This window comes from Macaca fascicularis, chromosome 6, assembly GCF_037993035.2.
Source record: "Macaca fascicularis isolate 582-1 chromosome 6, T2T-MFA8v1.1".
NCBI lineage: Eukaryota > Metazoa > Chordata > Mammalia > Primates > Cercopithecidae > Macaca > Macaca fascicularis.
In genome coordinates this window covers 9,782,758-9,799,265 of record NC_088380.1, presented here as the reverse complement: position 1 = coordinate 9,799,265, position 16,508 = coordinate 9,782,758, and the positions used below count along the sequence as shown (strand labels likewise).

General features: G+C 40.5%; 1 protein-coding gene across 9 annotated transcripts in view; it reads left to right on the top strand.

The window, feature by feature from the left end:
* SEMA5A (semaphorin 5A) overlaps window positions 1-16,508 on the top strand; it is a 644,602-nt gene that overhangs the window by 102,710 nt on the left and 525,384 nt on the right. For all 9 annotated transcript variants that reach the window (XM_065546091.2, XM_065546089.2, XM_073993139.1 and 6 more), the window contains exon 2: window positions 10,524-10,620. The gene's annotated coding sequence lies outside the window, so the exon portion shown is untranslated. The remainder of the gene's footprint in view (window positions 1-10,523; window positions 10,621-16,508) is intronic.

Sequence of the window (16,508 nt, the reverse complement as noted above, 5' to 3'; positions counted from 1 at the left end):
CTGACCTTTTGGTTCTGTTTGGGTGTCCGACTGGATCAGGTTTTCTCCTAGATGAAGGCTGCAGAGTGGGCAGAGAGGCACCATGACTAATCAAAGGCAGCTGGCATGGGTGCTTTTGCATATTAGTGAAACTGTTCCATGTCTTCATTTGGGAGGAAGTTTCAGGACAGTTTGTGCTAAAATGGATGACATGACTCATTGCCAAATGTGAAAAAAATAAGTCATTACATTCCCCCACATGTGTAAACTCTCTAAACACAGCAGTGTTTATAGGAAGGTAAGACACCATCTGTTTTGTTGTGTTGTAGCTTATTTCTCCTTTTTAATCACTAATTTATATTGAGAGGATGACAAATAGAACAGAATTAGATTTTTGGTTATGCAACACACTCAGGGATTCGTATAGTGTTAAGTTCTCTATAAAACATGAAACGAATGTTTAGGTGGAATGATTCACATTCCTGAGCAACTTGCCTGCATGCCGTAATGCGAAAGTGGGATGCTTTTTTCTTCTTTAGGCCTTGGTGCCCATCTTGGACGATGAAAGACCCAACAGGTCATTGGGACTGATTCAGAAGGATTTAAAAGTCTTCTTTTTCATGTATTCAAAGAAGCAAACATTCTAAAACGACTCCAGAGCATTTGCTAGATTTAAGCCAGAATAGAACACCAGAGTTTGTCTTACAAGGCAAAACACAATTGGCTTGGCCAAGATCATTGTATATACCATGTAAAACAGTGACACTAGGGCTTAAGTATCTAAAATAAGTGAAGTCACGGAGAGCCCAATATGCACATTGGATTGGCTTGCACGAGTTTATACTAATCTCCTTTCCATTACAGAGTCGAAGGAGCACATCCTTTCATTTCTCTTTTCTGAGTTTGTAGTTGGAAACTTCTGAAAATCTACTGCCTGTTCTGTTTTTAGGAAAATATATTTCTGAATGATTTTATTGCCATTTCACTAATAATTCATTGTGAATTTCAGTTAGCCAACTTTTATGGGATAAATGAGCTCCTCTCTGTTTTCATATTTCTCAACAGACCTGTCTGCCTCAGCTCAGCTTTTTCTCTGAGAAAGGTTTGGTGTCAGATGTGGTTTAATCTGTGGCAGGCATTTTGCTCTTCTATGTAATGACCCAAGGGTTGATATAAGAACCCAGCCCATTTTTTTTTTTAATGTTTTAACAGAGATAGTTAAGTAACAAGAGAAGTTAAATAATTTTTTAAAGAGTTAAATCTTAATATTAGAATTAAATCTTAACTTTAGGACTAGAGTTAAATCTTGAGTCTCCTCTGTGTGGGCAAACTGCTGCTTACAGAGTCAGTCTTGTTGGATGTGTAGTTCTGAATAAGTAGGAATTGAGAGACCACATTTTTCAAAGGGTCTCAGACACCGTTTTTTCCTGGGCTCTGAGATTTTCCTCTACAAAGGATTGATCAATTTAGCTGTCAGAGTGGAAGCCCAGAGGCCGGTTGTCCATGCAAATTAACCACTTGTGCAAGCGCTTCAAAATTGCCTGCATGAAAAGTGAGCCTGCCCTTTGAAAATCTGGCACATGGTGGCTGAAATAAGAAAGTATTCACTATTCTGAGGCCCTGGTGTCCTTAGAGAGCCCATAACAGAAATTGCTCATTTTGAGCAGTTGCTTAGTTTTTGGCAACCTGTTTGCTTTAATAAAGAAGTCATTTTTGACCCTGTCTTTCTTTTCCTCAGCCCCCATGCCTCTTTGCAGCTCAGAACACATCATTGTCTCGTGTGGGAGTAATGAAATAGGAAGTGTTTACTCCAGCTTTATTTCCGTTACTGAGGCAATACTGAGGACCAGCTATTTCTACTAGCTTTAAATATTCACCAAAGGATAATCTGCATGAAGACAGAATGGAAAACAATTGGATTTCTTCCTCCCAAACTGTTGTTAGGATTAGTCAATGCTTTGAGGAACAAAATCCCCTGTTACTTTGTTTATTCTTCTTTAGGTCTGAGTTATGTTTAATATTTCTCGATCATTCCATTCACACTGACTACTGTCTGATGGAGAGAGGGGTCTCAAGCTGGATCTGGGCATGAAGGCTCCAAGTGGGAAGAGTGTATCTCTTTCATGCCATCTTACTCTTTGGATACAACTTGTAGAAGTGCCTGCTCTTCTGTACAGGAAAGTCGCACTTGCCCCTGCCAGTCATTGAGGCAGATGTTTGCATGATTAAATGACCTAGGTGTGAGGTCATCTGTCATCACGTGAGGACTTACTGTCCATGAGGCCTTGACTTTTGGGACTGGTCGCCAGGTGTTCTTACTTTGGCCCTGTGGGAGCCAGAGACTCAGTGAAGGGCAATCTCAACATCTGACACTTTCTTTTTTTTTTTTTTTTAATGGCATGAGAAATATTTACTGAAGGGATTCTTTATTAAATGTTCTTGATAAATATGTGGAATTATTTCTAGATCAAATATCAGCTGGTTGCTAATGAGATTGTTTGTGATTTGGGGAAAAGCGATTCCAAAGGCTGAATTCCTTGAGGGCAGAGACCTCCCATGTCATTGTGGTCTTACGCATGTCATTCAGCATAACACCCAGTGTGCTAAACTGGGATACGGGAAAAAGTCTCTGATTGGACGTACAAGCTGATGTGGAAAGTAAGGCCATTTATTTGCTTATTGGAATGCAATATTGTTGCATTTTATATCTATAATGATCTGATTATAAATATGTGTGTGTGCTCTCTCTGTACATTTGTCCCACAGTTTGTGTAAGGTCTCTAACTTTCTAAAGCCACGGGTGTTTGCATCAGTGCTGTCCCTGCTAGAGACACGACTTCATTCAGAACCTGTTTGTCTGTGCAGAGCTTGGCTGGGGTCATGCACAGATTCTGTATTTAGGCCGGTGCAGGCAAACCAAGCGGCAAAGGAACATCATTAAGAAAGAAAAATCTTTAAGAGCTGGGCCTACTATATCCTATCTCTTTCTAACTCTGCTGTCAGCACTTAGACATCAAAATGTCAAATACTGTTCAAAATTTAGGTGGTGCAACTACTGGGTATCTACCCAAAGGAAAATAAGTCACCATATGAAAAAGATACTTGCACATGCATGTTTATAGGAGCATAATTCACAATTGCAAAAATGTGGAACCAGTCCAAGTGCTCACCAATGAACAAGTGGATAAAGAAACTGTGGTATATCTATACAATGGAATACTACTCAGCCATAAACAGGAATGAATTCATGGCATTCACAGTGACCTGGATGAGATTAGAGAATATTATTCTAAGTGAAGTAATGCAGGAATGGAAAACCAAACATCATATGTTCTTATTTATAAGTGGGAGCTAAGTTATGAGGATGCAAAGGCGTAAGAATTACACAATGGCCTTTGGGGACTCGGGGGAAAGGGTGGGAGGTGGTGAGGGATAAAATACTACAAATAGGGTACAGTGTATACTGCTCGGGTGATGGGTGCACCAAAATCTCACAAATCACCACAAAAGAACTTACTCATATAACCAAACACCACCTGTTTCCCAATAACCTATGGAAATTAAATAAAAAATTAAAGAAAAAACACTAAAAAAAATTTAAGTGGTGATATTGAACAAATCCAGAGATCTATCTTTAAAAATTACCCCATTTTTCATTTGAGTCCTGACCCTGTCTTGAATGTAAAGTGGCCAGCAATCTTATATTTGGGAGTCTCAATGGACTTGTTCCACAGACCAGCTTCTGACCCCAACCAGTGCTGGCCTGTAGAGGAGAGAAGGGAGGGGTACGCGGCTGCTCCCTGGACCGTGGTAAGAGTGGCTGGGGCTGGCTGCTGCCTTCATCGTACAATTTCTTCATCACCTCAAGCTTTTGTGCATTTTGCTTTTCCTTTTCAAATTGTTTCCTTGAATGCTGGAATATTTGCTCAGGAATGTGGTGGCAGGTGACAGCAGACGTTCTGCCAGTGGAAGGGAATGGCCAGGAACTGTCCTGCCTCCCTCGTACCTGAAGCTGACATTGCTGTTATTTGTATCCTTCAAAGACATCTAATGCAGGCATGAGAACCATAGCTAATAAAATTATATGGTATTTAGAACTTTTGTGAAATAAGTAGATTTTAGCTGCTCTTACCTCAAAAAATATGACTATGTGAGATGATAAATATGTTAATTTGCTTCACTATGGTAACCATTTTACTATCTATATGTCACCATTACATCATATTGTAAACCTCAATTTTCCATAAAATTTATTTTAACAAAAGTTGAAGGAAACAATAAAGATCCATTTTATAATGATAGATTATATCATATTTTTCGGTAGGCTGCACTATTTCAGGACATCCTGTTACCCCTGTACCTGCTTGTAGTGTATTTTTCTTCCCCCTCTTCCTTTTGTCTTGCTCTTCCTTCCCCCTCCCCTCTCTCTGCTTTCTTCCCTACCACTTTTGCCTCAAAGGCTTGTTCTCTGTTCCTGTCACACACTCTTTGTTTTCTTGAGTGCCTGGGGTTTCCAAGGATCCCCAACACAGAGATTGCCATTCTTTCAAGGGACATTGTTATCCTAAATGTCCAGTGTTGATTTATCTAAGCGCATTTGTGTGGAGACCACCTATGTGGAACAAGTGACAGAGGCTGTCAGAGGTGACCTCATGGAAGCCTGGACAGCCGGGCTAGGGACAGTGACAGAAAGGGTTGCAGTGCTTACAGCCAGAGTGAATGGCATTTCATTATCCCACAGCCCACCTCTGAGTGCTGGGTCCTCCGCATAGTTCCTTTCAGTCAAACCAGTGGCACTGGATGAAGGCATTTCCAAAAATAATGCCCTTTACTCATTTTGTATTTTAATTCCTACTGAGAAAATTCTGATTTTCGTCATTTAGGTTATTGCCCTAAATTCAAGAACATTCATTCCTCAGTAAGTACATGCTGAGTTTTTAGACTGATGTTTCTATATAAGTGATTCCTTGCAAAAATGGACTGTGATGTTTTGTCTTTTTATTTAGCATATTTTAAAATCTATTTTAGAAGGCTAATATATTTCTGGGAATGTGGAATATATTTTCTTCGTGAATAATTCCAATGTGATATGCCATTTGTTGCTCCTGGGTTTTAAATGTTGACGTTTAGGGCCCAAGCTGCACACTTAGTCACGTGGGGTCCCCTGACCGTGTTTGCCATGTGGCTTATGGCCATCCTCAGGATCAATGACTTGCTTGAAGAACTCTAAGAATGTATAAAACCTGTTGTATTAGTGATTATGGTTGATCTCAGTCAAAGGGTACAGCAGTACCCTTTACACTCCAGCTGTGGAAAAGGTGCACAGCTGGAGTCCGGGAGAGGCTGGCCAGGAGCTTCTGATGGTCTCTTTCTGGTGGAGACACATGGACAGTGCTTCTTCCCCTACAAGGATATATGGCAACATGCATGGGGTATTGCCAACCAGGTGACTTCACCTGAGCCTTGGTGTCCTGAGTTTTTATTGAGAATTGACCACATAGACACGGCTAGACTAATCCAGGGAGGCCCAAGCCCTCAGCCATTAACCACATAGTTAGCCTAGACTATCTGTGTGGCCTAAAGCTCCCCTAAAACAAAGTCTCTCATCAGGCAGGACATTCTAAGGTCTTAGAGGTGATTTCCCAGGAACTTGGCAAGGGCAAGGTGCATCCTTTACTGTAATTCTCCTCATACTTGGAGTTCTCTGGTGGCAGCTTTTTGCCCCAGTTTCTCCCCTTCTTGTATTGTGCATCCTCTGCAGAGCTGCCATATTCACCCTCCCAAAGTTTGCTCACCCTGACATTCCACTGAACCTTCAGTGACTCTGCCTTCCTTTGGATGAAGTCTCATCTCTTTCTCATGTTAACATTCCCTACGATCTGTGTGTCATATACTTTTCCCATCTCTTAGCTGTCTGGAGTGGCTGTTTTGAGCCATCCATCCATGCCCTTGCATGTGAGTGACCTTGCAGGTAGTCATCGTGGCACATGCTCCTGCTAGCCGATGCTGGCTGCCTCCACACACTCCTGAGGCCACCCTCCCTGCTCCTTGGCCTCTCACCTGGATTCCACCCTCCTGTTTACTTCCTTGTCTTCCTCCAGAGACTTGAGCATGAGGCCAGCTTTCTGTCTGTGATTCTCCTGGCTTTGCAGTCCAGATTTTTACCTTTGTGGGATCACTTTTTTTCACCTATCTCATTCAGTTTGCACTCCTACAAACTCTTATTGTGGTGGACGCCGTGGTGGGGTTTCCACTCAACTCCAGGGTACCAGGAACTCATGCTTTAACTCACCATGGTGCTGGCCTAAATGGCTCTTCTCTTATACCTGATGACTTTCAGCTGTCCCTCCCTCATCCACTGTTTGTTTCACCTGCAATGCACCCACTAAAACATACTTCAGCATCTCTTTTAATAGACTCCTTATCTCCTACTCATCCCTCGGAGCCCACATCACATTTCCCATTTTCAGAAATCTTTTCCTTGACTCTTCTGCCTGTAAGTAACTTTTCTTTCCTCCAATTTATAGTATTTACTGAACTACATAGCAGAAAAATCATATAGAGAGCCCCTGAGAGTGTAATAGTTTCTTGCTTTGTCTTCTAAACACCCACCAAGGGTGGCCATGGGGCTGCGCTGTGCATGGTGATTAACTGAGGGACTGATGTTGAGAAGCCTGTCAATTAAACACCATGGCCACTGGTGGAATTCTTGCCTTTGGGAAATGCTGGCCTAGCAGTTCTTAGGTTTCTTGAACCTGTATCTTTTAGGGTTTCTTTTCATCACTCCACTAAACTTTCTGATGCCAGGCGGTCTTTTCTATTTTTATTTCCAGTGTAATCTTACTGTTGTACAGTTTCTAAATTCAGCTCGTAAGACTGGCCTGGCATGTACATTTCTGTCATGTATCTTCAGGATAAAGGCTACCACTCAGCTCACCTTTCGTGTCCAAAATAATGTTTAAGTCTACATCTTACCTCATTCTGAGTAAGCTGGGCAGGGAAGAGGTGGCATATTTTCGCAGAAAGTCATGTGCTGATGAGCACTTAGTGAGTTATAATTGATATGGAATCTTCTTCATGTCGTTCCATTTAGAGACAATTTGAAGAGCGTAGGTGGCCACAGGGCAAAACTTCTGGGAAAGAGTTACTGTTTGTAAATCAAAAGTGTTGTCATGATAATTCTGCACATGTATGTTCATGGTGGCATTTTTAATAAGCAGAACTCTGAAAATTATGACTCAGGATTTCAGAGGTTGTTCGTACCAAGGTTAGTGCTAAGCTAAAAGAGAAAAGAATAAGGGTAATATGGAATTGAGTCAAATAGAGAAATTTCTACATTTACAAAAAATAAGCAGTTTCTTATTAAATGGGTAGTTAAGTGTCGCTTAAAAATTTTCCAACTTCCGGTGTAGTTGGAAAATTTTTAAGCGACACTTACACTGTTGGTGGGATTGTAAACTAGTTCAACCATTATGGAAAACAGTATGGCGATTCCTCAAGGATCTAGAACTAGATGTACCATATGACCCAGCCATCCCATTACTGGGTATATACCCAAAGGATTATAAATCATGCTGCTATAAAGACACATGCACACGTATGTTTATTGCGGCACTATTCACAATAGCAAAGACTTGGAATCAACCCAAATGTCTATCAGTGACAGACTGGATTAAGAAAATGTGGCACATATACACGATGGAATACGATGCAGCCATAAAAAAGGATGAGTTTGTGTCCTTTGTAGGGACATGGATGCAGCTGGAAACCATCATTCTTAGCAAACTATCACAAGAACAGAAAACCAAACACCGCATGTTCTCACTCATAGGTGGGAACTGAACAATGAGATCACTTGGACTCGGGAAGGGGAACATCACACACTGGGGCCTATCATGGGGAGGGGGGAGTGGGGAGGGATTGCATTGGGAGTTATACCTGATGTAAATGACGAGTTGATGGGTGCAGCACAGCAACGTGGCACAAGTATACATATGTAACAAACCTGTACGTTATGCACATGTACCCTAGAACTTAAAGTATTTAAAAAAAAAAAAATTTCCAACTTCCAGTCTGGGGTGAGCCTCTGGGGCTATGTAATTCCTTTGCCTTTTGGCTTTCTTCTCAGTTTTCTAGAAAATATGTCAGTGATTTATGATTAATGCACTGGCTAATTTACGACCTTGCTGGGAGAGGACAGGGGGTGTCTGCTTCTGGACCTGCAAGAATGGTTGTCTGTTCCTCTAGCTTGGCTCCAACTCAAGGTCTCTGCATTGTTACTGTTGTTTCAGCTCCTGAGTGCACGCTCCCACGCACACGTGGGTGTCCTGGTGAGCACCCTCTCTTCCCCAGGCAAGGGCTGACCTGCAGGAGTAGAAAGTCCCAATACTGTTCACTTGGCTGACAAGCACTAGGCTGGTAAAATATCTTTTTCACCATTTATGTAAACACAGGCATAGTAACAACCCTTTTGGGTGGACACCGTTGAATCCTGCTGCTGGGACCGATTTCCTGTTTAGACATCATATTCTATAGGAAGCTGTGTTTTCCCCCAAGCCAAGAGAGCTCTGTCCTGTGGGTATTGCTTTTCCACAAGGAAGAGGCTGGGTTTTGGAGTCTGTTGGTTGGACCAGGACTGTCTGGCAGTCCAGGCTGTGGGCTGTCCGTGCTGAATTCAGCAGGGATGTCTTCTTCCTGCAGTATTTGCTTTCTGGTTGTGTTACTGATTGTGAATTCTTACAATGTTCTTTTTGGCCCCAGTCTCTGTCATTTAAGAGACTGACCCATATTCTGCAGGTGTGGTTTTGCTGTCCAGCTGAGGGGTCACATCAGCTCATTTGTGACCTCACTGAGGGAGGCAGGAGACCTATTAGCCCTGTTTTTAATGTAGTTCTGAGACGTGGGAACTTACAGAAATTGCCAGCTATTCATGGCAGTAAGCAGAGAATCTGTCAAACTTTATTACTTAAATTTCAACTCAGATCTAAACAGCTATAAGGATGTTTTAGTAATAATTGTCGTAAAACAGATTTTAGGACTGGAGAGAGGAAGCTTGTGTATTCAAACATGCCATTTAATAAAGAAGTTTCAACTAACATATTTTGTTGCCACACCCAAAGGTGATATTAGTGATGTCGTGAAAAAGCAATTGGCCGCTCTTAGGAATATTTCTGAGACTGAGTGTTCTTCCCTGGCTCCTCTTTTGGCTTCAAGGATTTGCATCTGCACTTTGTCCTGTCCCAAGGATGATGTCACCGACTTTCGAAGACTCTGCTGGGACTGGAGGGTTGGCTGTGCTGCACGATGTGAGGGTGCCTGGGCTGCTGGGGTGTCTCAGGCAGGCATGTCCCAGTGTGTTGCCCTGGGTCACCCCCTTGCTTCCCATGAACATACCAAAGGCCCGTCCTGGAGGAAGGGAGCCTCATGGAGAGGTAGTGCCACCTTGTCCTGTTCCCTGGCCTCTGAACCCTAGGGCTTCTGAAATGGCAATTCAGCAGGTATACAATTTTATAAATTTCCAGCTGCTGTTGTTCAGTTCATTTTCTGCAGGCAGATGGCCTTGGATCGTGACTGAAGCTGACCGCGTGGGAATCACTGCCTAGAGGGACAGCCAGAATGTTCTGGGAAGTTCTTTCTCCAATTTTCCCTTCATCAGGGTGGGGAGGAAGAATGTCAGGGTGTTTCACATCTATAGCAGTCAGAAGCTGCCACCTGGGAAGAGAAGAGAGAAACCAGATGAATGAGGAGAACAGAAAAAAGCATGAGCCCTGAAATGCAGTGTTTGAAGTCAGGCGTCCTTCACTGGTGATGAACACATTTCTCATATGGATCATAGATGGAAAGTCACCTGTATTTTCAGCTTCTGGCATTCATGTTTCTAGGGAGGCTTGTGTTTTGTGGTCATCTTTCCATCCAATGACAATATCGAGTTTTCAGAATTTTTGTATATTAAATTGAATGAGGAGATTGGACAGGTTTACTTGGTTTTGGCAAAGTGGCTTGTTATTCATGGTGTATCATTCTTTTTCTATAAAGCCTCATAACTGTGTACCTAATAAATTAATATGTAAATAAAAATATAAACTCACATTTCTAGCAGAGTTTGTGCTTCTGCCTTTATCTCCTGTTTTTGAAATGCATTGTATAAGGTACCATGTGTTCCAAAAAATGGAATGAGTCATCATGAAATGGATAAATTCATATAATGAATCTTAATTTAATTTTCAGACTGCTTGAGATAATTTCAATGGGTTTGAAATAATGGTTCTTTTGGATGTTTCATGAGAGTTATTTCATCTGTTAACAGCATTTAAACGTTCATTTCTCCTTTTCTGAAGACAAAGAATCTGTTAGTGCACACGATCCTGAACTAGGGTAGCATGATTGTGATGCCAAGCTGTCCTGCGTCACTGCTCTAATCCTACGTGGCTAAAGCAGCTTGTGCTGATTGTTCAGGCTTTAATGGAACTTCATAGAATTCATCACCAATGACCACGTCCTCTTTTAAAATGGTTGACTGGATCTCTCTGTTTTCTTTTTTGAAGGGTTGGTGTGTGAGACTTGGGCCAGAGTGCCCACATGGCTGTGGAGTCAGTGTGATTCATGACTGAGGAAACGCGGCCTCCATCCTCTCTCTCCTTGGTAAGTGAGACATCTAAATGAGAAGGGAAGAAACCAAAAATATTACAGACTGAAATATTTTTGCCAGCTTATGAGCTTTACTTCTGTTATTAAAAACGAAGGTGGGCCGGGTGTGGTGGCTCACGCCTGTAATCCCAGCATTTTGGGAGGCCAAGGAGGGTGGATCACCTGAGGTCAGGAGTTCCAGCCTGGCCAACATGGTGAAACTCCATCTCTACTAAAAATACAAAAATTAGCCTGGCGTGGTGGTACGTGCCTGTAATCCCAGCTCCTTGGGAGGCTGAGACACAAGAATCGCTTGAACCCAGGAGGCAGAGTTTGCAGTGAGCTGAGATAGACCACTGCACTCCAGCCTGAGTGACAGAGCAGGACTCCACCTCAAAAATAAATAAATAAATAAATAAAAAATAAAGAAAGAAAGAAATAAAAAAGAGTGAATGAGCAAGCTTTCAGATAGAGAAACCTTTCAAGTAAAACAATTTTGGTCGTGTGCCACCGCTACATCACTCAGGAACCTGAAGACATGAAAAGGCTTAGATGCTTCTTAGAGTCTTCTGTGCCCCAGTGTGACTGCCTACCGGGTTTCAGTTTTGTCTCTTGTGGTTACCTCTGTGCTCTGCCCCCCACTTATTTGCAGTGCATACCACTGTCATCTCACTTCCTGTTCTGGGACATTCTATGGTCCCCTGCACCTACTGGGTGAGCCCTAAACCTCTCATGATACTCTCAGGGATCCTCCTGGTCAGGCCTCCACACAATTTCCTCCTTCCTGGGGCCAGTGATCTGTTCCTACCACCAACTGTGCTTGTTTGGATCTTCCAAAGGCTGGCTCATAAATGCTGGCTTTACTGGAGCCTTTCCTAAGCACTTGAGACCTAGGTGTTGCCACTTTCTGGGAAGACTAGAAGAAAGGAAGGGGTGAAGGGGGATAGAGGGCTGGTGGTGTAGGGGAGGAACAAGTAAAGTGAGGGAAAGTGACGGTATCATTCCATTTACTAGTCACTGCAAAGACACTGCCTTTGTTTGTTGACTTATTTATTTTTCTCCCTAACTAAATGACCGTCTCATTGTGGACAGGCTTATATTTCTTCCCAATTCACAAAGTGCTTTGCTGATTTTAGATAACCAAGAGATTTTCTGAATAACTGGTGACCATTCCCACTCTCGGATTATGAGTTCCCAGTCCCTGTTTTCTTCTATGAGGAAGGAGGCTAGATGGGTCTCAGAGCCGGGCCCTCTGTATAGATGTGTAGATGTGCTCAGCTGAGATGAGAGGCTCTCCTGTGTCGTCCTTACGTTTTGCAGAAGAAACGGATGTCTGCATTTTGCATGTTTCTCCAGCCCACGTAGATTCAGGTTCACATAGTGTCTTAACTGGAAACTCCTGTTCCCTCCTCCGTGGAGAACCACAACACCTGAGAGCTGGAAGAATGGCCACATGGAGCCTGTGTTGGCTCGCTTTGGATGCTCAGTGGTCATCATGATATGTGATAGGTAGAGTTATTAGCTAATATAAGTCCTCACTGTGTGCCAGGCCCTGCGCTGAGATGTTTTCAATTCTCATCACAACCTTTCAGGATTCTGTTATTATGGTCACTGTTTTAAAGATAAGGAAATGGAGGCACCAAAAGCTTAAGTAATCTGCCTGAGATTTGCAGTGAGTCAGAGGCAGAGCTGGGATTTGATTCTATCTTCTTAACCTTTACACAAAACTGCCTCTTAGCACTAACAATGCCTCCCTGGAATAAGCACAGTCAGACATTATTTTTTATTCCTTACTGGAAATACTCAGACTCGTACAGGGAAGCTCAGAACAAATATTAAGAAATCAGGTTTTCAAACAGTAATCCAAATCAAGAATTGGCGAACGTTTTCTAAAAAGTGTGAGAAAACATTTTAGTGCTTACAGGCTGTACAGTCTTCGTTGCGTCACTCTGCCATTGTAGTATGAAAGCAGTCATAGATATGTAAGTGAATGGGCATGGCTGTGTTACAATAAAACTTTCTTACAAAGACAGGCGGCGGGCTGGATTTGGCCTCCAGGCTAAGCAGCTTTCTGAGCTATGATTAACATGATCCTTGCACTGCTGAAGACCTCATAGTATAGTGAATGAGAGTGTTTCGGGGGACAGTAGGTGCTAGTCCCACAATGCAATTTATCTTGGATACTTGGGTTTTAATTATGAACAAATTTTAATGAAGTGTATTGTAACTGCAAACCTTACCCCTTGGAATAAGGGCATTTGATGTTCCATTGCTTGACATAGTCTATATGCCTCAAATGTGTTAGTCTAAGTCCCACCTAAATTACAGCTTTGCTCAAATTAGGGCCTGATAAATATTATTTTCTTGATATTTTGTTAAGCTAGTATATATAACTCATTTATGAAATAAGTTTAGATGGTATTTCCTACTTTGGTTTTTACATAGTTTCTAAGAGTGACACTGTTAGTTTGCACCCTTATATATAAGGTGCCTTTTATATATATTATATACATATTGCTGCCTTTTATATATATTAGGGTAAACATGCAATTATCTTGGGCTGTCTGATAATTATGTTGAACAAGAATGTTCTGATCTCAAATATCCCTCTTCTATTATGAGCAAAGACAGAGTTTGAACAGGATTGACATAGTTAAACCATGAAATAACATGGCGATACCCTTTGCCACATAAATTGTGGTATGATTGTTTTAAATTTTACATTTTTATTACAAAAGGATATTTCTGACACTTAAAGGCATATTTGACTCTACTATACCATTTACAAAGATGGGCAAAGAAAATTGAAAGACCAATTAATTTGTGTTTCTTTAAGCAATTTAAGCAAGGAACTATTGTATTCATTCGTTCATTCATTCTTAGAAATCTATAATTGCAGCAAACTCAAGAGCCTGATAATGTAGTAGGAGTTTTGGAGACATGCCTTTGTCAGCGGGCCACTGGCCCTAGGTACTTATTCTATGTGCCATGGCAAAGTGTGCTTCACCTTAATGGCAATGATATAAAAAACAAAATTCCGATCCTAAAAGTAATGGAAAACTATCCTTGATTCCTTATTAACTGGAAAAGCAAATTGCAGAATAATATATTTGATATAATCCCCTCTTAAAAATAAACACACACGGCCGGGGGCGGTGGCTCAAGCCTGTAATCCCAGCACTTTGGGAGGCCGAGAGGGGCGGATCACAAGGTCAGGAGATCGAGACCATCCTGGCTAACACGGTGAAACCCCGTCTCTACTAAAAAATATGAAAAACTAGCCGGGCGAGGTGGCGGGCGCCTGTAGTCCCAGCTACTTGGGAGGCTGAGGCAGGAGAATGGCATAAACCCGGGAGGCGGAGCTTGCAGTGAGCTGAGATCTGGCCGTTGCACTCCAGCCTGGGCGACAGAGCGAGACTCTGTCTCAAAAAAAAAAAAAAAAATAAAATAAAATAAAATAAAAAAATAAAAAAGAAATACACACACACACACATAATCTCTATACACAAGTTCATGTGTGTTATCAAGTCTACTAGAATATATATTAATATATACCAAACTCTAAACAGAGATGATCTCTGGAGTACAGGTGTTTGTACTGTATCATCCATGTGATCAGTAAGATTTTCAGGAGTATTATTATTTTTACAATTAAACAAAATTTTAAAGGGCATTAATGTAGTGAATGCTCATTACTGAAAATATATAAAAGAAGGGGAATATTCAACTATAATGCCTCTATCGAAGACAATCACAGATGGCATTTAATGGAGCCTTTTATGGAATATTTTTGATAAGCAGTTTAAAGAGTTGAGATAATAGTAGGCATACAATTCTGCAGACTGCTTTTTCACTTATACATACTTTCTCATATTATTGCAAATTGAAGAAAAAACGCTTATTTTAATGTATACGTAATATTCTATCATGTAAAGGCACTGTAATGCCATTGCCTGCTCTCTTTTGTGGAACATATGTTGCTTCCAGTTCACAAAAGTCATAGACCGTGCTGAAATGCACAAGACAAGGGTGATGGGAGACTTCATACGCCTGAGTTCCAATCCTACTTTCTCACTTTGGGCCAGTCACTGTATTTGGTGCATGAAGTACATGCTTCAAAACCAATAGCAATTGTTATTGTAATACTTTCTTTTAATTGAGGGTTAATTCATTAGCTCAGAAGAGCTATAGTTGATTTACTACATAAAACCCAGGGAGTCTTAAAAATCTGCCAGTTTGGCTTTGTAAAAGTATTGTAGATATTTATACTTGATTTATATGCTGGAGAATTTATTTTGCTAAAACAAATTTGAGTATCATTACTCAAAAACTTTGAGTATTATTATTAATTATTTTGGTCAATTTGATAATATTCTTTCTTTATATGTTTTATTTTTTACTCATTGTGTTACTTTGCTAATTTTTTTTCAAGCGATAATTAGCCATTACTCTGAGAAGAGGCAAGAGAAAGAGAGAAAGGAGGAAGGAAGGAGAGGGGGAAGCGGGGGAGAGAGAGAGCGAGAGAGAGACAAACAAACGTGTGTGAGAATTATTTGTCCAGATTTTATAACTGTTTAGCTATAGAGACTCAGTGTTTTTCTTACAGATTTTAAGACTTAATTATTAAGTATATTAACTCATTATTGTCACTGTTTTTTCCCCTATTTCATTTGCTTGTTGCTTTTCCTTTTAAATTTAAATAAGTTTATTTTAGTGATGTCAGATTTTTTCTTGATAATGATTTTAATCAGTGCTTAGGAATTAAACAAAACATTTTCATCTATAAAATGATAATAGTAAAAAAAATTAACAAGATTCTTTACTTTCTTCTGATCTTATTAAAAATATTTAACTGTTTAATTCAGTACCAGTTTAAAATATAGTTTTTAAATATTTAAAATATAGTTTAAATTTAAAATATAGTTTTTCTTTTTAAAATCTTCTCAAAGTTTTATTCTGCCTTTCTTTGTCCTTACTGAAAAAAATCAATCCCCAATTTTAATTTATTGTGGATGTTCGGACAATAACAATATTTGTACAAGTGGGAGAAAATCCCAGCTACACGCTTCTCCTTTCTACAAATAGAGACCTAGTTTAGAACCAGACAACTTAAATTTTCTCATTCTTTTATTCATTCTTCTTTGTTAGGGAAAAGGTACCTTTCTATTTTAAGATTTTGTATAGCCTATGCCTACATTTTAACAACTATATTTCCTTTTTAAAAAATTTTTTATAGAACTTAACCCATTATATTAACCATGATTAAATCATGATCACAGTGCTTTGCTTCTTGGCTGATTCTTGTACGTAACTTAAGGTGTTTGCATTAAATGTTACATGGCAGGTGTCGAAGACCGAGTTCAGGCTGGTCAAATCACATATGTATGGGTGGATGTCCTCTTTTGTGCAGTCTCGAGCACTGACATAAAATATTAATTTGTTGTGATGTGCTGATGTGCACACAATAATGTTAAGGGCAGGAGTTCCAAAAGACTGAATCTAGATCTCGCTTTCTGAGATTCATAACCACCTGGCTGTGGACAGATCAGGCCAAGACTCAGCTCTCAGTCTACTTTTCTTGATTTTGTTGGATTTCTTGGCTATAAAATAAGGAAAGTGAGAAGACATAGGTTTGGGTGTGATAATAGGTAAGGAGGGGTTTAAACTAGACAAAGAGACTAAATATGAAAAAAAAAGTGCCTGCTGAGTTGCTGACAGTGTTTCTTTTGATGCCACTTTCCTGACAGGAATTTTATTTTGTGATATTTTCAGTGCATCTCTATGTATATTGTTGATACAAGGTACACACTTGCTTAAACATGCTGAGTGATTGTAATTTGGGAGAAAGGTTTAGCCTGTCGTTCTTAATAATGTCAGAAATACAGGGCTGTAGACAGTACTCC